Here is a 22,146-nt window from a genome sequence, read left to right as displayed (position 1 = left end):
CACACGCTTAGGCTAGAGGGAGTGACATACTTGGCCACCCCGAGTAAATCCACATAGGATCGGGTAAGAGGGGTAAGGTGCCCTCACCCCTCCGAGTAAGGGGATTGAGCTAGGTGGTTGGGTTTTCATACTCGAATGTGTGTGTGTGGGTATAGAGGGAAAAGGTAGTGGGTCCTGGGTAAGTTAAGTGGTACAATATTATTAGATGGTGGGTGTTTTAAAGTTTGATTGAGTAGTTTGTGTATGAGGTAAGGTGCCGCTCTAAAATTGAGTACTTCGAGTAGGTATGAGGTGCCATAAGTATACTGATTAGTTTGACCGAGTACTTTGAGTATTGGGGTAAGATGCCCCCTGCAGTAAGATAAATAAAATTGTAAATAAATCAGTAAGAAGATTATACCTCATTAATTTAACTTTTAATAACCATGGTATAGTCCTTCAAACCTAATAAGAAAAAAAAAACCATAACATCGTAACCGTATAGTTTGGGAAGATAAGTGAAAATAAATATAAACTGAAAACACTCTATAAAAAATTAAGTTTAGGAACTATAATATATTTTCTTTTCTGATATAAAAGGTATCATTCAAGTTATAAAGAATTTATAGAAGGACTTATTTTTAAAAGAAAAAGTATGTCAGAAGTGGGATTTGAACCCACGCCCTCTCTCGAAGACCAGAACTTGAGTCTGGCGCCTTAGACCACTCGGCCATCCTGACTTTTGTTTTTAACTTTCCAGTTTCGCTCTTAAAAATATATTCAATAGCTGCTATGGTTTATCAACATAGCGAGTTATGCGGTTATAATTCTGTTAAAGGTGAATAGTAGTTTCTGGAAGGCACAAACTCCGAATCAATGTGGGCATAACACAATCAGTTTTATTGCCAACTGTTTAACATTTAGTATATACTTTGTTTTTGGGATCGTGAAATTAATGATTCTTAAACTATCATTAGGGATATAAGTTGGATTATTAATAACAATGAAGTATAAAAAACTAATCAAACTGACATTGTTGTGATATTTAAAATGAGCTTGTTTTTAGAAATAAAGCTCGAATCGAGCCGAGCTCGAGCTTTCATATGTTAAACGAGCTCGAGCTCGAGCCTGGTCGAGCTCGGGCTCGGCTCGGCTCGTTTGCACCCCTAAAAATGCATATTTTGAACAAGTTTGAATCATTTTAATACATAAATTACCTTTTATGTGATTAAGGTTAGTGTTGGGTTTCTCTCAGAAAGAAAGAGTTAAGAGATGCTATTGCATTCAAAGATACTGACCAGCATTTTGAAGGGACATCTGACAGGAAAATAAACTGCAGTTAAAACATTTTCAAAGTAGGAACCAATAGGATAACATTGGATGGTCAATGAATGTTTTTTGAGCCCGGGGTCTAGCTGGAGTTGCCTCTCTATCCAGAGGTAAGATTTGCCCACATCACACCCTCCTCAAATCTTACCAATAACTGAGAGATTATACTGTGGACGTTTGTGTGTTTGTTTCTTTGGATGGTCAAGTTTGTGTGTTTGTTTCTTTGGATGGTCAATGAAAAATGCTAATGGTTGAAGAATGAAGCTGAAAATTATGGTTAATCAATTTAGAGTTAATAACTAATGATAAAACACCTTGGAAGGAGAAGTCTGCAATAGTGTGATTGTCATATATAATGCAAAAGCACAAAAGAAACAAACTTTGGCTGAAAAGAAACAGACCAACACATTGGGGAAATGTTGTTGGCCCAGGCTTCAAATCACGAACACACAAAACCAAACACAAACGATTTGGAGACTAAAAAGATCAGCCACAGCCCACAAAATACTTTAATATACATTATTTCCACTGTTGTGCAGCTGTAATTAATGCCTAAGTTTTGCCCACTTCAATTGGGGCATGTTTGTTTGCAGGCCAAGGAATTTGCAAAACCAAAAGCTAAAGAGGAGTGAAGGATATTAGAATCTAAGGTGATAATCTTTGTAATTTACAGTATTAGTTAATCTGTAGTTTAAACGAGATTGCTAGTTGCTATTTTATTATGATGTCCATTTTATATATTTCAGCTTGAGCTATTGTTGATCTTGAAGAAGTTGCAAGAGTTACACTCCAACAGGATCCAGAGTTTAGTAAAACATAGTTTTTCTTCAAACTCATTTAAAGTTTTCAGTTTCTATTGTGGGTTGCATGTCAATACACCCTATACATAGTCATTATACATACGTGTTTGTTCCATGCTATATATTTAATTCCACTGACAACATTCCATGCTATATATACCTCTCCTGTGATCCTTACATGCGCATTCTGATGACCGAATCTGAAAGCAGATCCTTTGAACCCTTCACTCTCTTCACTCTTGGTTCGGTAGGTAACTTATTCATCTTCATAGGATGGTTTTCTGAATTATAATTGATCTTAGACATGAATACTCGACTCAAATGTTTTAACTAGGCCATGTTCGTGAATTGTTTGCGAACACTTGTCGAACAGAAGTTTATGTTGGTGTTCGTTTGTTAAGGAATTTTAGTTGTTCGCGAACAATTCTTCAACACTGGACACAAACACAAACGAACATTAAACTTGGAAAAAAAGCACCATACGATAAATCAAGTTTAGGTAACTTAAGACATAATTATCTAGAGTTACTTAGACATCACAGAAAAATTTCTTTGATGTCCAACTTCTTCATATGTTTAGATAAGGATTTATATTTTACTATTTTTAAATATAATTATTACGTAATGTTTTTTTTTGGGGTGGGGTGGGGGATTGGGAGAAGGGGGGGGGGGGGGGGGAGTAAAAGAAGGGGGAAAATAAAACTTAAGATCTTTTGCAATGAACAATGGCCTCATGAAGCAATCTATAATATACTATATAAAAAAGGAAATGTGATGGACATCAATGTAATTTTACATCACATACAACTTTAAAAGCAATATGTACAAATAAAAACAACACATTTGAGAGGGATATAATAGTAAATAATATTAATTTTTAAGACACTAGAGGGATATAATGGTAAATTAATCATACTCCTATAGTTAAAATCTAGATTTCATTTCCATCTTTACCTTTTGACCCTTTTTCTACCCACAAAATTGTTACTGCTCTTTAATTATTTTAATTATTTCTTTCTTTAATTCTCTGTTATTACTACATTATGAATTTCACCAGATGAACCGATCGATTACCTTATCAAGATTATATGTAATTTACTATCCAAATTAAGATGGCAACCCAATGGTCATGCCTTTTTCCCTAATTTTTTTCATCATTTTCTTCCAAATTTGACCCCAAATTAATGTCTGTAGCCTACACGGATTCTTGCAAAAACAACTATTTATCCTAGCAGTCAGTGTCCACCCCTATTGAAAGTTATAATCCCTACACATTCTTAATTTCGAGGGTTATATGGTAATTAGTATAAAGACTGGCGGTTACAAAGTTGAGGGGCTATTTGTGACAAGACAGAACTTGGTAACCACCACCCCAAGGGTGGCGAAATCCCTTGGGAGACACCCCTTGATTGATGGTTGCAAAGGAAGAAGGAAGGGACGCGACTTTTTGATTCTAGAGACACACGTCTTCATGTTTAGTTACATCCACATATTCAAGAGACGCACCCGTTCGTGAAAGGACACGTCTATTGGATCGCACCCATTAGATTAGTATAAATAGGGATAGATAGTTTCATTTGTAATCAATTCCATTGTACAAAATTCTCAGTTTATATATTCAAGTTATTCAATTGTCTAGAGATCAAAGATCCATTAGGGCCAACAATTGGTATCAAAGCATCAGGCTCTAGGCATTGCAGGGAATTCGCGATCAGGTTTTATTATTCGTTCTCAATTCGCAAGTTAGTTTTATTTTCGGTTCAGGGTCGAACCAGGGGTTAGGAATCGAGGGTTTTTTAATTCCTGGGTTTAGTGCGAATTAGATTGTTTGATTATTACGCGTTTCGGGTTATACGCGGATTAAAGATTTGAGAGCTTGTTGAATTCAAGGGAATTGAATTTACCGGTACAGTGGTTCGTATTGGTGGCCAGGAAATTTTAGAAACAAGAAAATAAGGGTTGTGAGAATTCTAAGTTAGCAATCAGAATAGGGTTCGTGAGTGTATCGAACCGAGTACAGGAGCCCATAACAGGGTTATTTTTGTTTCATTTGGAGGGCCAGGAAGAATCAAAATTTCATCCGGTGGTTATACGCGATCAGTTTTATTCGCGGGTGAAGGTTTGAAGGCCAAATTCATAGTATAGAAAAGAAAATTGAGCGAATCAATTGGGAAAAAGAAAATCGAGTGAGTCGATCGTGAAGAAGAAGCGAGTAAAGAGGGAATCATTCAACTGATTCGAAGTGTGTTCGAAGAATCTAGAATTACCAAGTGAAGGCTCGAAGGTTTTTTCAATCAGAAACAAAGTGCAATGCGGAATAGACAATTGTAGATGTAGTGAATGCAAAGACACACAGTGATGCAGCGAATGCAAAAAAGGGAAAAATAGTGAATACAGGAAACAAGATGAGAAATTGTTTCAGTGAGTGTAGAAAAAGTGCAGTGAATGTAGAGAAAAATGAAGTAGTGAATGCTGGGAAATAACATGCATTGAATGAAGAATTTGATATAGTAATATGCAATAAAATAATCCAGTGAGTGGATCAAGAAAAAGTGAAGAATCCGTGAGGGAAGCAATCAATGATGAAGAACCCGTTGTGAGAAACAACCGTGATGACGAGATTAAATCTGTGATAGACCAAGAAGAAGGCACGCGTGTGAAGGAAACAATCATGTGATATGATGGTGGGCAAGTTAATCAAGACCGTTGGAGTTCGTGTTGAGACAACTACACAAGAAAAGGTTCGTGTGATACAAATCAAGTGCGGTCAAGACAAGTGTGAAGCAAAATGTTCGTGTGAAGCAAGTTCGTGAAGAGTAAGGTTCGTGAATAAGAAGATACATGTGAAGTGTTAAATGCCGAGAAGATTCGAGAAGATAAAACTATTCGGAGTTCAAGATCTACAACAACTACTCAAGGATGTTCGTGATTAGGGGGTGAATGAAAGTTATAATCCCTACACATCCTTAAGTTCGAGGGTTATATGGTACTTAGTATAAAGACTGGCGGTTACAAAGTTGAGGGGCTATTTGTGACAAGACAGAACTTGGTAACCACCACCCCAAGGGTGGCGAAATCCCTTGGGAGACACCCCTTGATCGATGGTTGCAAAGGAAGAAGGAAGGGACGCGACTTTTTGATTCTAGAGACACACCTCTTCATGTTTAGTTACATCCACATATTCAAGAGACGCACCCGTTCGTGAAAGGACACGTCTATTGGATCACACCCGTTAGATTAGTATAAATAGGGATAGATAGTTTCATTTGTAATCAATTCCATTGTACAAAATTCTCAGTTTATATATTCAAGTTATTCGATTGTCTAGAGATCAAAGATCCATTAGGGCCAACACTAATCTCATCTCATGAATGCGAATTTTAATATCTGAGTCAATGTTGCAGTTCAAGCGTCATGCGTTTATGTTGGTTCTTCAACTCATATTCGTGTAATCAATCTGCTTTCATTCAGATTCAATGTAACAATCAAGTCTAGAAAGGTTTTTAGTTTAATGTTATATGTTATATATTGAATTAGGGTTTCATTAGCATTTCAGAAGCAGTACAGAGGAGACGAGATGAAGCCGAACAAATATACATCTTCCGCCATCACCACCGATCCACCGCCTCCATCGTCTTCTACAATCGTTTCATCCGGTGAGCGGTTTCACTACCTCCTCTGTCGTATACCAAATTTTAGTATCAATTTACATTTTATAGCCTTGTGTACTACATGAGTGAAATGCATGGAAGGAACGAGGTATTGATGCTAAAGGAATTCGGGCTAAAGCCCATATGTTGAGCCTCGTACTGAGATATGTCATCACATGGGAGAAACATTTTTGGTTCTATTTTATTATTTCAGGGATTGCTTGAAATCATACCATCTAAATGTGTATCATTTGATGAGCGGGAAATGTAAAAGCCAGTTTGCATGTGGTTGGCCAATACAGGCTTAAAAACCAACTTGATTACTAAAAGTATTTACATAATAAAACATGTTGCAAGTTTATAGATTTTCTATGGCGATTCTGAAAATCTTGTCTTCTTTTTCTTGTTTCCAAATTGGCATAAATTTGGAATTTATAAAAGAGCTCCACGATTTACCTTACCAATTATCAAATCATCTAATATTATATTCATGTATGTTTATTTTGTCAGTTATATTGATAGTGTTGGAGTTGGTGGAGAAATTCCTTCTACATATGCTAATACAACAAATTTGGTCTGTGTAAGAACATTTATTTTGATGATGTTTCAAAGTAATTAAGCTTGTGGTTAATATGCCTAGGTTGAATTGGTGAGTGGGATTTTCATTTAGCGGCTAATTGAAATGAAATCAAGGAAACTATATAAGTCTTTAATTCATGTTGACTAAAAATTTGTTTTCTTTCTTATTTGCTCTCAACTTGGTCTGACTTGTTCATCTTGAACTTGACTCGGTGCGAGTCAATTCATGTGACTCACAAGGTCCCGGTTGGGGATTCTTCCTTAAACTTGTTCAGGTATGATTATAATTATGCAGATCTAAATTTGGGTTTTTGAAGATTTTGTTGGATTGATACTGATTTGTTGAGCAATTTAATTGGTTGTGTAGTTGGTTGAGAAGGATGCGGAAAGGGTGATGCTGTTGTTTTGGGCAACCATTAATGCTGGAGGTCGAGTTGATAGCGCGCTGAAGGATCTGGCGATTGTTATGAAACAACATAATGGGGCCGAAGAAGCAATTGAAGCGATTAATTCTTTGCTTAAAGAAAAAAAACATGTTTTTTCCGGTAAAACCCAAGACCCTAAACCCTATATCATTATGAGATTAAGGTGTGGAAGATTGGATAATCAGATTCGACTATTGTGGCATAAACTGTTCATGATACAACAAGGGACGGCTTTCAATGGGAAGCGAACTAAAACCGCAAGATCTTAAGGGAAGAAGCTTCAAGTTTCGGCTGAGCAGGAGGTGACTTGGCTGATGGTAAGAACTAACAACAACCATGGTGGATTTTGTAATAGATATGGGATTTTGATTTTAAAATTTGTTTTAAGATATATTTTCTTCAGACATGAGGTCTGAAGTGGCTACCCAAGTTTATTGCACTTTTCAAGGCATTAAAATGGAAATAGTTCTTTCAATGGTACGACTGGTCTAAATTTGCTCCTGGAAAACACAATCATTGTTGGTTTACTGATCTAACATAACATTGACTTTCTGGCCTTTTATGTTAATGTTAAAGGACTGGGTCAAACCTGTTCTCAATTATACAAGTTCTGTGTGGGCCTTGGCTGTGAGTTCTACAAGCATTGCTGTGCTTGTATGGGTTGGGGAGGGAGTACACAATGAGCTTTTAAAAGTATGGTCATACCTGTGGATTGGACTAAGATGGCATTGGGTTCAAGTGTTAGATGTCCAGCATGATGGAGGTGTAAGTATGGGCTCAAGAATGTGATGCATCATTGCATTGGGCAAGAGATGGATCACCTTGTATATGGCATGGGTAGATTGATTCTTAAGACTCTAATAGGCATCGTGGACTATGAGCTTGCTATTGGCCTTTACTCTTTCTAGGATGTTTGTTTTCAAAAGTTGTAAAAAGTATTAGTTGGTTTATAAACTCATTATAATTGTAAATATATTACTACTTTAAATACCTTAGGTTGATGTTGGGTTTGGAGTTGCAGGGCAAAGGTGCATGGCTTTAAGCACCCTTGTTTTTTCTTAGTGATCCAAAATGATGGTATTTTGCTTTTTAACTTGGGTGTTTGTGGTCTGGTTTGAAACCTCCTAAATCGGTTAACGGTATGGTGTCATAGTTGTTTTTTTTTTTAAGTTTTTGGCATAAACTCGTCACACAACATGCGCTAAAAAGATAAGTACCCGCGGCAACGTGCGAGCATTTCTACTGATGTAAATAAATAAACATTTATATGATTGAAGTGTACGTGAAGGGCCAGCTTGGGCTTTTAGGTTTTCGATTTATATATGGTTCTTTAGAGCATTCACATCCAATCAGGGGCGGATGTACATTATACTAAGGGGTGACATCCGCTACGGCTTGGCGTTCCGGCGGTAGTGTAAAATTTGTGTAAATTTTAGAAAAAATTGACGTTTTTTCGATTTCGATACCGCTTATTTATAAAACGTTACCGCTTGACACGAATCCTAGATCTGCCACTGCATCCAATCCATTAAATTATGTGTGTAAAGTTTTTATAATATAAAAAGTATAAAAAGTGGTTGTGAGTGGAGGAGAGAGAAAATGTTACTGTTCATCTATATATTTGGGGGGACACTGTTCACCCTCTATAATTTTTAATATATTTTGAAAGTTGTTGTGAGTAGAGGAGAGATAAAAGGTAATGATAAAGGTATAAAAAATATTATTTAATTGTAAAGGAGAGAGAAAATGTAGTTTTTTTAGTGTAATTTAGGGTGAAAATATGGTGAAATGGATGTGAATGCTCTTACAATATAAAATTACGAACAGAATTTCAATTGTTTATTTTCAAGAGTCGTTTGGTAATGATTTTAAATATAATATTTATTTTCTATGCTTTATTGGTTTCAAAATTGATTTCACTATATCATAATCTTCTATACTATATAATAAAAGAAATCAATAAAGGGACACATATCATTCATTGAAGCTATTTATTTTTTAGTTTTTTCCTCTATCTCATACTTAATTATAGATAATTAATATTAATTAAAAGATAATTTTAAAATTAAATTTAATATAAATTTAAACAATTCGTATAAGAGATAATAAAATATTTTGAAATATTTATCAGATTTCAAAATTATTTATCCTGAAATTAACAAAAGACGTACACTAAATATAAATTAATATAATGTAAATGATTTATTTATTTTATTAAACTAAAATAGTTAAGGGTAGAACCGATTTCAGAAATGTTTATAAGGGGTAAACAAAAATATTAATCAATGTTTATTGGTTCCATACTTTTATTTTCGTGTCCAACTCTCAACTCAAATACGGTATTCACTATGTTTACATGACATTTATTAGAACCATCACCGCAATCACACCATCTATCATATATCGAGTATATCCGTTAGTTTTATATATATATATATATATATATATATATATATATATATATATATATATATATATATATATATATATATATATATATATATTAGATTCATTCAACCCGTGTAATAAACGAGATTTTTTAAAGATATAATGTTTTTATTATTTACTATACAAAATTACATTTATGTAACTCGTGTAATACACCGGGTTTTTAAAAATATAACTTCTTTTTTATTATGTAGTATATAAAATTAGATTTATTCAATCGTATAATACACAGGGTTTATAAAGATATAACAAGATGTAACTTTTTATTGACTGGTATAAAAATTTACAGGTGCTCAACCTATATAATACATAAGGTTCTTAAAAATGTAACTTTTTCCAATATTTACTATAGAGTGAATTTCAAGGATTGTCCTTTATCTTTATACTCATTCTCCGGCGTTGTCCTTTATGTTCAAAAATTGATTAGTTTTGTCCTTTAGGCCTAACCCAGTTAGTTTTTTCAGTTAAATTTGGTCATTTGCTTTGCACATGAGGGTATTTTTGTCAATTCAAAGGTAAGTTCAACGACAGATTTACAGCTCAAAGCTTATGCAACCTCTGAATTGACAAAAATGCCCTCATGTGCAAAGCACATGACCAAACCTTTATGTTCAAAATTGATGAGTTTTGTCCTTTAGGCCTAACCCAGTTAGTTTTTTCAGTTAAATTTGGTCATTTGCTTTGCACATGAAGGCATTTTTGTCAATTCAAAGGTAAGTTCAACGGCAGATTTACAGCTCAAAGCTTCTGCAACCTCTGAATTGACAAAAATGCCCTCATGTGCAAAGGACAAAACGTGTATGATATGAAAACATAAAGGACAAAACTCTTCAATTTTGAACATAAAGGACAACGCCTGAAAAGGTGTATAAAGATAAAGGACAATCCTTGAAATTCACTGTTAATATATAAAATTAAATTTACTCAACTCGTACAATACACAGCGTTGTTAAAAATATAACATTTTTATTATTTAATATATAAAATTACATTTATTCAACTCTTGTAATAAACTATATTTTTAAAGATATATTGTTTTATTATTTGGTATATAAAATTACATTATTCAACCCGTGTAATAAAAGAGGTTTTTAAAAATACTTTTTTATTATTTGGTATATAAAATTATATTTATTAAAGAAACCAATGAGAGGACACATGTCATTCATTAAGCCATCTATTTTTTTTGTAGATAATTAATATCAATTAAAAGATAATTATAAAATTAAATTTAATATAAATTTAAGCAATTCGTATAGAAGATAATATAATATTTTAAAATATTTATCAGATTTCAAAATTATTTATTCTGAAATTAACAAAAGAAGTACGCTAAATATAAATTAATATAATGTAAATGATTTATTTATTTTATTAAACTAAAGTAATTAAGGGTAGAACCTATTTCAAAAATGTTTATAAGGGGTAAACAAAAATATTAATCAATGTTTATTGGTTATAAACTTTTATTTCCGTGTTCAACTCTCAACTCAAATACGGTAACCTCTATGTTTACGTGAGAACCATCACCGCAATCACCTCATCCATCGTATATCGAGTATATCCGTTAGTTTTTTTTAAAAAAGATATAAATTTTTATTAGATTCATTCAACCCGTGTAATAAACGAGGTTTTTTAAAGATATAACATTTTTATTTTTTACTATACAAAATTACATTTACGCAACTCGTGTAATACACGGGGTTTTTAAAACTATAATTGTTTTATTATGTAGTATATAAAATTAGATTTATTCAATCCATATAATACATAGGGTTTATAAAGATATAACTTTTTATTGTTTTGTATATAAAATTACATGTGCTGAACCCGTATAACAAATGAGGTTCTTAAAAATACAACTTTTTTTATTATTAATATATAAAATTACATTTATTCAACCCATGCGATTTTTAAAGATATTTTTTATTAATTGGTATATAAAATTGCATTTATTTAATACACAGCGTTCTAACATAGTTTCACTATATGATAATCTATCTATACTTTCTATAAAAGGAGAAATCCCAATAACATAAAAAAAGCTGATGTGTCAGTGTCAGCTAGAGAGGCTGTCCAAAAAGGCTTTTCTTATGTCATTATTACATCATAAAGCCTAATATTAGAAGACTTTAAAATTCAAAGGTGACCCACATTCAAATTCCAAAGGTCTGCCATCAAACCACTGCCCAGCTCCAAAATTCAACCTATGTTATAAGGGTACTCGGGGTGCTCACCGATTTCCCATCGGTGACCCCTCTTGCCTAATAGTGATGGTGCCGCCAACCATTTGGTGAGGTAGAGAGAGGCAACAAACCGGTGGGGAGCTGCCGAAGAGAGGGGGAGGAGAGAGGGAGAGGGGACCAATCAAAAGTTTCCTTTTTTTTAAAAAAAAAAAAAAAAAAAACCAATTCACCTAAGAGGGGAGTGCCGCCATCAATTTAGGGTGTTAGGGGAGTTTAAGAGGGGAGTTGACGTGGCACACGAGCATTGGTTTGGCGTAAGAGAGGGGACTCACCTCTTAGGTGAGCACCCCTTACACCCTAAATTCAAACCTCTGCAATTAAAATCACTGCCCATTCAAAATTTTGGCTCTAGATTCAAAATTCAAACCGTATACATATATAACCTACATTATTCTGACTCCACGTTCAAAATTCAAACCATAAATCAATCCACATCTCTCTCAAATCCAGAGCTCCCAATTCAAACCATAAAGTGGCCGGCTGAAATCGTGAGTTCTTCGGTGACCGAGCGGAGTTTATAAATGCGACCAGATTAATTTCATATTCTAATCATCTAAAGATAGAAGAGCTCCTTCCTTTTGAAGATAGAAGAGCTCCTTACTTATTTTATCACCATCATCTCATCTCATCTCATTTTCTTCATTACATTTCAGATTCTAAAACTCAACAACTCGATTTTCTGCATCAGATTCTGATCAAATTGTGAAGTCTTCATGGCGATGAAATCAACAGGACAACGCCATCGTTTCGATCATCTGCTTCCAGGTAACATCACTTCTAAAATTTAGGGTTTTTTTTAATCTGTTCGTTAAGGTTTTGATAATCTGTTAGTTAGGGTTTTAGTGATTATATTAGCACCAGGTAAGTAAGTATTCGCTATGTTTATTATGTTGTTCAACGGAACCATAGGGTTAAACAATACGTTCATTATGCTAAACTATTTTTGTTGATGGATTTGATTTATGTTAGTCACTGGTTTTTTTGTTGATTATGTTTTGGATATAGATTGAGTTGGTGTTTATTGTTGATATCCGGACTGATAAGAAGAAGATTAAAGCTGCTGTTAAGAAGATGTATGATATTCAAACTAAGAAGGTTAATACTTTGATCAGGTATGTTTATTAGTTTGATATTATTTGTTTTTGAAAGTAAAAGGTTGATTTTAGTACAAGATTTTAGTGAATGGGATATGATTTACAATGCTTGGGGGTTTTAATCTGGAATTCAGAAGTGACCGACTGACCGGTGATTAATGTAGATATGAAAGCTAAAATAACTAATTTTTTTTCATTTGCATATTGTTAGAATGGTGTGTCTATTGTGTGATCTTGTAATCTTTTCAGTAACTAATGTACAACTTTGATGGTGTTTTTATTTAATTTATGTTGGTGATAATTTCTTACATATTAAGATACGCGTTTGGTAGTTCAGTGTATTTGTGTTCATTTTTGAAATTGTTTATAGACAAACGCAAAGTTCAGGGTAGAGAATATGCAGGTGCACCTGATGATGATTGTGATTTTAGAGTAGTGGTTTTTCATGAAAAGGTCAAATATGAAGGAAATTGAAAGGCTTTATCATATATGAGCTCATAAGCATGTATCCAGTTAGTCAAGACATCATCTGCTGAATATTGAGACCGGTTCTTAGTTAGGGATCACAAAGTAACGATGTGGTGAAGAGTAGAAATTGGTAATTTTAGTTCTTAGTTAGGTATGTTTGTTAGTTTGATATTTTTAAGTCAAATTAAATGTGTGTATCCTGTTAGTCAAAAAGGTTTAAAAGAGGGTTCGTCAACAGAGGTTAAAAGGGTTAGTCAACAAAGGTTAAAAAGGGGTTAGAAAACAGAGGTTAAAAGGGTTAGTCAACAGAGGTTAGAACGGGTTAGTCAACAGAGGTTAAAAGAGGGTTAGTCAACAGAGGTTAAAAGGGTTAGTCAACAAAGGTTAAAAAGGGGTTAGTCAACAGAGGTTAGAACGGATTAGTCAACAGAGGTTAAAAGAGGGTTAGTCAACAGAGGTTAAAAGGTTAGTCAACAAAGGTTAAAAAGGGGTTAGTCAACAGAGGTTAAAAGGGGTTAGTCAACAGAGGTTAAAAGGGTTAGTCAACAGAGGTAAGAACGGATTAGTCAACAGAGGGTTAGTCAACAGAGGTTAGAATGGATTAGTCAACAGAGGTTAAAAGAGGGTTAGTCAATAGAGGTTAAAAGGATTAGTCAACAGAGGTTAAAAGGGATTAGTCAATAGAGGTTAAAAGGGTTAGTCAACAGAGGTTAGAACGGATTAGTCGACTAAATGAGTATTTCCTAATTTGGATTTGATAAGCATGTTATGAGGAGTATTATAAATATCATTCAGTAAGTTAGCTTAAACAGTGCTTGTGCTTTCTTGGTGTGTTGTATTATGTTTTTTTTTGGGGTGGGGTGGGGGATTGGGAGAAGGGGGGGGGGGGAGTAAAAGAAGGGGGAAAATAAAACTTAAGATCTTTTGCAATGAACAATGGCCTCATGAACCAATCTATAATATACTATATAAAAAAGGAAATGTGATGGACATCAATGTAATTTTACATCACATACAACTTTAAAAGCAATATGTACAAATAAAAACAACACATTTGAGAGGGATATAATAGTAAATAATATTAATTTTTAAGACACTAGAGGGATATAATGGTAAATTAATCATACTCCTATAGTTAAAATCTAGATTTCATTTCCATCTTTACCTTTTGACCCTTTTTCTACCCACAAAATTGTTACTGCTCTTTAATTATTTTAATTATTTCTTTCTTTAATTCTCTGTTATTACTACATTATGAATTTCACCAGATGAACCGATCGATTACCTTATCAAGATTATATGTAATTTACTATCCAAATTAAGATGGCAACCCAATGGTCATGCCTTTTTCCCTAATTTTTTTCATCATTTTCTTCCAAATTTGACCCTAAATTAATGTCTGTAGCCTACACGGATTCTTGCAAAAACAACTATTTATCCTAGCAGTCAGTGTCCACCCCTATTGAAAGTTATAATCCCTACACATTCTTAATTTCGAGGGTTATATGGTAATTAGTATAAAGACTGGCGGTTACAAAGTTGAGGGGCTATTTGTGACAAGACAGAACTTGGTAACCACCACCCCAAGGGTGGCGAAATCCCTTGGGAGACACCCCTTGATTAATGGTTGCAAAGGAAGAAGGAAGAAGGAAGGGACGCGACTTTTTGATTCTAGAGACACACGTCTTCATGTTTAGTTACATCCACATATTCAAGAGACGCACCCGTTCGTGAAAGGACACGTCTATTGGATCGCACCCATTAGATTAGTATAAATAGGGATAGATAGTTTCATTTGTAATCAATTCCATTGTACAAAATTCTCAGTTTATATATTCAAGTTATTCGATTGTCTAGAGATCAAAGATCCATTAGGGCCAACAATTGGTATCAAAGCATCAGGCTCTAGGCATTGCAGGGAATTCGCGATCAGGTTTTATTATTCGTTCTCAATTCGCAAGTTAGTTTTATTTTCGGTTCAGGGTCGAACCAGGGGTTAGGAATCGAGGGTTTTTTAATTCCTGGGTTTAGTGCGAATTAGATTGTTTGATTATTACGCGTTTCGGGTTATACGCGGATTAAAGATTTGAGAGCTTGTTGAATTCAAGGGAATTGAATTTACCGGTACAGTGGTTCGTATTGGTGGCCAGGAAATTTTAGAAACAAGAAAATAAGGGTTGTGAGAATTCTAAGTTAGCAATCAGAATAGGGTTCGTGAGTGTATCGAACCGAGTACAGGAGCCCATAACAGGGTTATTTTTGTTTCATTTGGAGGGCCAGGAAGAATCAAAATTTCATCCGGTGGTTATACGCGATCAGTTTTATTCGCGGGTGAAGGTTTGAAGGCCAAATTCATAGTATAGAAAAGAAAATTGAGCGAATCAATTGGGAAAAAGAAAATCGAGTGAGTCGATCGTGAAGAAGAAGCGAGTAAAGAGGGAATCATTCAACTGATTCGAAGTGTGTTCGAAGAATCTAGAATTACCAAGTGAAGGCTCGAAGGTTTTTTCAATCAGAAACAAAGTGCAATGCGGAATAGACAATTGTAGATGTAGTGAATGCAAAGACACACAGTGATGCAGCGAATGCAAAAAAGGGAAAAATAGTGAATACAGGAAACAAGATGAGAAATTGTTTCAGTGAGTGTAGAAAAAGTGCAGTGAATGTAGAGAAAAATGAAGTAGTGAATGCTGGGAAATAACATGCATTGAATGAAGAATTTGATATAGTAATATGCAATAAAATAATCCAGTGAGTGGATCAAGAAAAAGTGAAGAATCCGTGAGGGAAGCAATCAATGATGAAGAACCCGTTGTGAGAAACAACCGTGATGACGAGATTAAATCTGTGATAGACCAAGAAGAAGGCACGCGTGTGAAGGAAACAATCATGTGATATGATGGTGGGCAAGTTAATCAAGACCGTTGGAGTTCGTGTTGAGACAACTACACAAGAAAAGGTTCGTGTGATACAAATCAAGTGCGGTCAAGACAAGTGTGAAGCAAAATGTTCGTGTGAAGCAAGTTCGTGAAGAGCAAGGTTCGTGAATAATGTGAAGTGTTAAATGCCGAGAAGATTCGAGAAGATAAAACTATTCGGAGTTCAAGATCTACAACAACTACTCAAGGATGTTCGTGATTAGGGGGTGAATGAAAGTTATAATCCCTACACATCCTTAAGTTCGAGGGTTATATGGTACTTAGTATAAAGACTGGCGGTTACAAAGTTGAGGGGCTATTTGTGACAAGACAAAACTTGGTAACCACCACCCCAAGGGTGGCGAAATCCCTTGGGAGACACCCCTTGATCGATGGTTGCAAAGGAAGAAGGAAGGGACGCGACTTTTTGATTCTAGAGACACACCTCTTCATGTTTAGTTACATCCACATATTCAAGAGACGCACCCGTTCGTGAAAGGACACGTCTATTGGATCGCACCCGTTAGATTAGTATAAATAGGGATAGATAGTTTCATTTGTAATCAATTCCATTGTACAAAATTCTCAGTTTATATATTCAAGTTATTCGATTGTCTAGAGATCAAAGATCCATTAGGGCCAACACTAATCTCATCTCATGAATGCGAATTTTAATATCTGAGTCAATGTTGCAGTTCAAGCGTCATGCGTTTATGTTGGTTCTTCAACTCATATTCGTGTAATCAATCTGCTTTCATTCAGATTCAATGTAACAATCAAGTCTAGAAAGGTTTTTAGTTTAATGTTATATGTTATATATTGAATTAGGGTTTCATTAGCATTTCAGAAGCAGTACAGAGGAGACGAGATGAAGCCGAACAAATATACATCTTCCGCCATCACCACCGATCCACCGCCTCCATCGTCTTCTACAATCGTTTCATCCGGTGAGCGGTTTCACTACCTCCTCTGTCGTATACCAAATTTTAGTATCAATTTACATTTTATAGCCTTGTGTACTACATGAGTGAAATGCATGGAAGGAACGAGGTATTGATGCTAAAGGAATTCGGGCTAAAGCCCATATGTTGAGCCTCGTACTGAGATATGTCATCACATGGGAGAAACATTTTTGGTTCTATTTTATTATTTCAGGGATTGCTTGAAATCATACCATCTAAATGTGTATCATTTGATGAGCGGGAAATGTAAAAGCCAGTTTGCATGTGGTTGGCCAATACAGGCTTAAAAACCAACTTGATTACTAAAAGTATTTACATAATAAAACATGTTGCAAGTTTATAGATTTTCTATGGCGATTCTGAAAATCTTGTCTTCTTTTTCTTGTTTCCAAATTGGCATAAATGTGGAATTTATAAAAGAGCTCCACGATTTACCTTACCAATTATCAAATCATCTAATATTATATTCATGTATGTTTATTTTGTCAGTTATATTGATAGTGTTGGAGTTGGTGGAGAAATTCCTTCTACATATGCTAATACAACAAATTTGGTCTGTGTAAGAACATTTATTTTGATGATGTTTCAAAGTAATTAAGCTTGTGGTTAATATGCCTAGGTTGAATTGGTGAGTGGGATTTTCATTTAGCGGCTAATTGAAATGAAATCAAGGAAACTATATAAGTCTTTAATTCATGTTGACTAAAAATTTGTTTTCTTTCTTATTTGCTCTCAACTTGGTCTGACTTGTTCATCTTGAACTTGACTCGGTGCGAGTCAATTCATGTGACTCACAAGGTCCCGGTTGGGGATTCTTCCTTAAACTTGTTCAGGTATGATTATAATTATGCAGATCTAAATTTGGGTTTTTGAAGATTTTGTTGGATTGATACTGATTTGTTGAGCAATTTGATTGGTTGTGTAGTTGGTTGAGAAGGATGCGGAAAGGGTGATGCTGTTGTTTTGGGCAACCATTAATGCTGGAGGTCGAGTTGATAGCGCGCTGAAGGATCTGGCGATTGTTATGAAACAACATAATGGGGCCGAAGAAGCAATTGAAGCGATTAATTCTTTGCTTAAAGAAAAAAAACATGTTTTTTCCGGTAAAACCCAAGACCCTAAACCCTATATCATTATGAGATTAAGGTGTGGAATATTGGATAATCAGATTCGACTGTTGTGGCATAAACTGTTCATGATACAACAAGGGACGGCTTTCAATGGGAAGCGAACTAAAACCGCAAGATCTTAAGGGAAGAAGCTTCAAGTTTCGGCTGAGCAGGAGGTGACTTGGCTGATGGTAAGAACTAACAACAACCATGGTGGATTTTGTAATAGATATGGGATTTTGATTTTAAAATTTGTTTTAAGATATATTTTCTTCAGACATGAGGTCTGAAGTGGCTACCCAAGTTTATTGCACTTTTCAAGGCATTAAAATGGAAATAGTTCTTTCAATGGTACGACTGGTCTAAATTTGCTCCTGGAAAACACAATCATTGTTGGTTTACTGATCTAACATAATATTGACTTTCTGGCCTTTTATGTTAATGTTAAAGGACTGGGTCAAACCTGTTCTCAATTATACAAGTTCTGTGTGGGCCTTGGCTGTGAGTTCTACAAGCATTGCTGTGCTTGTATGGGTTGGGGAGGGAGTACACAATGAGCTTTTAAAAGTATGGTCATACCTGTGGATTGGACTAAGATGGCATTGGGTTCAAGTGTTAGATGTCCAGCATGATGGAGGTGTAAGTATGGGCTCAAGAATGTGATGCATCATTGCATTGGGCAAGAGATGGATCACCTTGTATATGGCATGGGTCGATTGATTCTTAAAACTCTAATAGGCATCGTGGACTATGAGCTTGCTATTGGCCTTTACTCTTTCTAGGATGTTTGTTTTCAAAAGTTGTAAAAAGTATTAGTTGGTTTATAAACTCATTATAATTGTAAATATATTACTACTTTAAATACCTTAGGTTGATGTTGGGTTTGGAGTTGCAGGGCAAAAGTGCATGGCTTTAAGCACCCTTGTTTTTTCTTAGTGATCCAAAATGATGGTATTTTGCTTTTTAACTTGGGTGTTTGTGGTCTGGTTTGAAACCTCCTAAATCGGTTAACGGTATGGTGTCATAGTTGTTTTTTTTTTTAAGTTTTTGGCATAAACTCGTCACACAACATGCGCTAAAAAGATAAGTACCCGCGGCAACGTGCGAGCATTTCTACTGATGTAAATAAATAAACATTTATATGATTGAAGTGTACGTGAAGGGCCAGCTTGGGCTTTTAGGTTTTCGATTTATATATGGTTCTTTAGAGCATTCACATCCAATCAGGGGCGGATGTACATTATACTAAGGGGTGACATCCGCTACGGCTTGGCGTTCCGGCGGTAGTGTAAAATTTGTGTAAATTTTAGAAAAAATTGACGTTTTTTCGATTTCGATACCGCTTATTTATAAAACGTTACCGCTTGACACGAATCCTAGATCCGCCACTGCATCCAATCCATTAAATTATGTGTGTAAAGTTTTTATAATATAAAAAGTATAAAAAGTGGTTGTGAGTGGAGGAGAGAGAAAATGTTACTGTTCATCTATATATTTGGGGGGACACTGTTCACCCTCTATAATTTTTAATATATTTTGAAAGTTGTTGTGAGTAGAGGAGAGATAAAAGGTAATGATAAAGGTATAAAAAATATTATTTAATTGTAAAGGAGAGAGAAAATGTAGTTTTTTTAGTGTAATTTAGGGTGAAAATATGATGAAATGGATGTGAATGCTCTTACAATATAAAATTACGAACAGAATTTCAATTGTTTATTTTCAAGAGTCGTTTGGTAATGATTTTAAATATAATATTTATTTTCTATGCTTTATTGGTTTCAAAATTGATTTCACTATATCATAATCTTCTATACTATATAATAAAAGAAATCAATAAAGGAAATCAATAAAGGGACACATATCATTCATTGAAGCTATCTATTTTTTAGTTTTTTTCCTCTATCTCATACTTAATTATAGATAATTAATATTAATTAAAAGATAATTTTAAAATTAAATTTAATATAAATTTAAACAATTCGTATAAGAGATAATAAAATATTTTGAAATATTTATCAGATTTCAAAATTATTTATCCTGAAATTAACAAAAGACGTACACTAAATATAAATTAATATAATGTAAATGATTTATTTATTTTATTAAACTAAAATAGTTAAGGGTAGAACCGATTTCAGAAATGTTTATAAGGGGTAAACAAAAATATTAATCAATGTTTATTGGTTCCATACTTTTATTTTCGTGTCCAACTCTCAACTCAAATACGGTATTCACTATGTTTACATGACATTTATTAGAACCATCACCGCAATCACACCATCTATCATATATCGAGTATATCCGTTAGTTTATATATATATATATATATATATTAGATTCATTCAACCCGTGTAATAAACGAGATTTTTTAAAGATATAATGTTTTTATTATTTACTATACAAAATTACATTTATGTAACTCGTGTAATACACCGGGTTTTTAAAAATATAACTTCTTTTTTATTATGTAGTATATAAAATTAGATTTATTCAATCGTATAATACACAGGGTTTATAAAGATATAACAAGATGTAACTTTTTATTGATTGGTATAAAAATTTACAGGTGCTCAACCTATATAATACATAAGGTTCTTAAAAATGTAACTTTTTCCAATATTTACTATAGAGTGAATTTCAAGGATTGTCCTTTATCTTTATACTCATTCTCCGGCGTTGTCCTTTATGTTCAAAATTGACTAGTTTTGTCCTTTATGTTTTCATAACTTACACGTTTTGTCCTTTAGGCCTAACCCAGTTAGTTTTTTCAGTTAAATTTGGTCATTTGCTTTGCACATGAGGGTATTTTTGTCAATTCAAAGGTAAGTTCAACGGCAGATTTACAGCTCAAAGCTTATGCAACCTCTGAATTGACAAAAATGCCCTCATGTGCAAAGCACATGACCAAACCTTTATGTTCAAAATTGATGAGTTTTGTCCTTTAGGCCTAACCCAGTTAGTTTTTTCAGTTAAATTTGGTCATTTGCTTTGCACATGAAGGCATTTTTGTCAATTCAAAGGTAAGTTCAACGGCAGATTTACAGCTCAAAGCTTCTGCAACCTCTGAATTGACAAAAATGCCCTCATGTGCAAAGGACAAAACGTGTATGATATGAAAACATAAAGGACAAAACTCTTCAATTTTGAACATAAAGGACAACGCCTGAAAAGGTGTATAAAGATAAAGGACAATCCTTGAAATTCACTGTTAATATATAAAATTAAATTTACTCAACTCGTACAATACACAGCGTTGTTAAAAATATAACATTTTTATTATTTAATATATAAAATTACATTTATTCAACTCTTGTAATAAACTATATTTTTAAAGATATATTGTTTTATTATTTGGTATATAAAATTACATTATTCAACCCGTGTAATAAAAGAGGTTTTTAAAAATACTTTTTTTATTATTTGGTATATAAAATTATATTTATTAAAGAAACCAATGAGAGGACACATGTCATTCATTAAGCCATCTATTTTTTTTGTAGATAATTAATATCAATTAAAAGATAATTATAAAATTAAATTTAATATAAATTTAAGCAATTCGTATAGAAGATAATATAATATTTTAAAATATTTATCAGATTTCAAAATTATTTATTCTGAAATTAACAAAAGAAGTACGCTAAATATAAATTAATATAATGTAAATGATTTATTTATTTTATTAAACTAAAGTAATTAAGGGTAGAACCTATTTCAAAAATGTTTATAAGGGGTAAACAAAAATATTAATCAATGTTTATTGGTTATAAACTTTTATTTCCGTGTTCAACTCTCAACTCAAATACGGTAACCTCTATGTTTACGTGAGAACCATCACCGCAATCACCTCATCCATCGTATATCGAGTATATCCGTTAGTTTTTTTTAAAAAAGATATAAATTTTTATTAGATTCATTCAACCCGTGTAATAAACGAGGTTTTTTAAAGATATAACATTTTTATTTTTTACTATACAAAATTACATTTACGCAACTCGTGTAATACACGGGGTTTTTAAAACTATAATTGTTTTATTATGTAGTATATAAAATTAGATTTATTCAATCCATATAATACATAGGGTTTATAAAGATATAACTTTTTATTGTTTTGTATATAAAATTACATGTGCTGAACC

The 22,146-nt window shown here is 33.7% G+C and overlaps 2 long non-coding RNA genes and 1 other non-coding gene across 9 annotated transcripts; 2 read left to right on the top strand and 1 right to left on the bottom strand.

Moving 5' to 3' along the window:
• Nucleotides 1-635: 635 nt before the first annotated feature.
• On the bottom strand, nucleotides 636-719 carry TRNAL-CAA. Its single transcript has one exon. It is a non-coding gene; the product is annotated as a tRNA-Leu (tRNA).
• Nucleotides 720-5,340: 4,621 nt separating this feature from the next.
• LOC110917965 lies at nucleotides 5,341-7,780 on the top strand. 2 transcript variants are annotated; one of them, XR_002580977.2, is made up of 4 exons: nucleotides 5,341-5,764; nucleotides 6,269-6,612; nucleotides 6,705-6,882; nucleotides 6,988-7,275. It is a non-coding gene; the product is annotated as an uncharacterized LOC110917965 (long non-coding RNA). The 2 variants fall into 2 exon arrangements; XR_002580976.2 differs by having other exon boundaries at nucleotides 6,705-7,780.
• Nucleotides 7,781-11,802: 4,022 nt separating this feature from the next.
• Nucleotides 11,803-18,899, top strand: LOC110917557. Of its 6 annotated transcripts, none has more exons than XR_004883060.1 (5): nucleotides 11,803-12,221; nucleotides 12,462-12,568; nucleotides 16,765-17,731; nucleotides 17,824-18,001; nucleotides 18,067-18,821. It is a non-coding gene; the product is annotated as an uncharacterized LOC110917557 (long non-coding RNA). The 6 variants fall into 6 exon arrangements; XR_004883061.1 differs by having other exon boundaries at nucleotides 11,804-12,221; nucleotides 18,107-18,821; XR_002580651.2 differs by having other exon boundaries at nucleotides 11,808-12,221; nucleotides 16,765-16,883; nucleotides 17,388-17,731; nucleotides 17,824-18,821.
• The last annotated feature ends 3,247 nt before the right edge of the window (nucleotides 18,900-22,146 follow it).

Source organism: Helianthus annuus, chromosome 16 (assembly GCF_002127325.2).
Source record: "Helianthus annuus cultivar XRQ/B chromosome 16, HanXRQr2.0-SUNRISE, whole genome shotgun sequence".
Classification (NCBI taxonomy): domain Eukaryota; kingdom Viridiplantae; phylum Streptophyta; class Magnoliopsida; order Asterales; family Asteraceae; genus Helianthus; species Helianthus annuus.
The sequence above is the reverse complement of the archived record's forward strand: the minus strand, read 5'-3'. Positions and strand labels throughout refer to the sequence as shown.